The following is a 1,336-nucleotide window of genomic DNA, read 5'->3' on the forward strand; positions in this document are numbered from 1 at the left end:
AATGGAATCCTATGTGGCCATTAGAAGTGATGATGTCAATCCATATTTACTGGCATGGAAAGACATCTACCATATATGGTGGGGCGAACAAAGCAGTTTATAAGGTACAAGTTTAGAATGATCCTATTAATATATGTCTAGGTGAGTTTCAGTGAAGCTAAGTGTCTCTAGAATGTAAGTTCCCCCGAGGACAAGGCATTCATGGTCTTCACTGCTGTGTTCCCAGTGCCTCAAACTGTGCCTGGTACTTTGCAGCCGTGCAATAATGTTTGTTGAATGAATGAATGAATGAAAGTGGTTTACAGAGTTCTTCACCAAAAGTTTAACATGAAGGAGTGCTGGTAATTTTTTCTGTGCTCTCTACATTTTCTCTGTCTTTTGAGTTGCCTTCAAAATGTTTACTTTTACCAAAACAGATACGCTATTAAAAACCTGTGGTAATGCCTTCTGCTGGTGAGAACGTGGCAGTCCCAAATGTTTCAGTGACTGTGTAAACTGGTTTAACTCTTTCTGAAAACCACTGGATATTCAGTATTCGAAAATCACAAAGGGTTCCTTCCTTGTGCCTGTTAATCCTGCCTGGGTATTTATGCTAAGGAAAAAAAAAACAACCGTAAAACATGAAATGCCGTGTACATCCCAAGGTGTTCATCTCGGTTTTTATATTAGGAAAATAACAACCCTGGACAACCTAAAGGCACTTCTAACGGAGGGAAGAGTAAAAGTAAATTATGAAAATCCACTAGGTGGAATTTCATGTAACCATTACCAGTTCTGAAGACTCTAGCAACATGAACAAAGAGAGGCTGAAAACACAGGCACGCAATGACTTAAATTCTGCATAAACAAAGTAATGGTGCTGTGGTATTAAGAGTGTGGAATTCTGGGAGCCGTTTTCTGAAAAGAGCGGAAAGAACATGAGCTTTCGAGCTGCAGACAGAGGTTTTTATTCAGGCGTAGCTGTTGCATAAACTTGGTTGGTCATATTCCCTAACTTTGTGCTTCATTTTTCTTATCTACAAGATAGGCTAATAGTACTACTTCCTAATACTGGGAGAATTCAAATGAGATGCACATAAAAGTAAAAGCTATCACAGATATAGAGAACAAACTAATGGTTACCAGTGGGGAGAAGGAAATCCAACCTTGGAGTTGGGCACCACCCACTCTGGGACTCTCGTGGCTGAGAGCGAGGAAAAGCCATCGGCGACCACACGAGGGCGCCCGCGTTCGGGCCGGGTGAGGCATTCCCGGGCGTGTCCAGCAGGAGACGCTATGGGCGGAGAGGGACCCTGGACCGGAAGCCGGGCTGGAGGCGTCCGGGAGCAGTCGCGGA

This window comes from Mesoplodon bidens (assembly GCF_964165515.1).
Source record: "Mesoplodon bidens genome assembly, chromosome: 10".
Lineage (NCBI taxonomy): Eukaryota > Metazoa > Chordata > Mammalia > Artiodactyla > Ziphiidae > Mesoplodon > Mesoplodon bidens.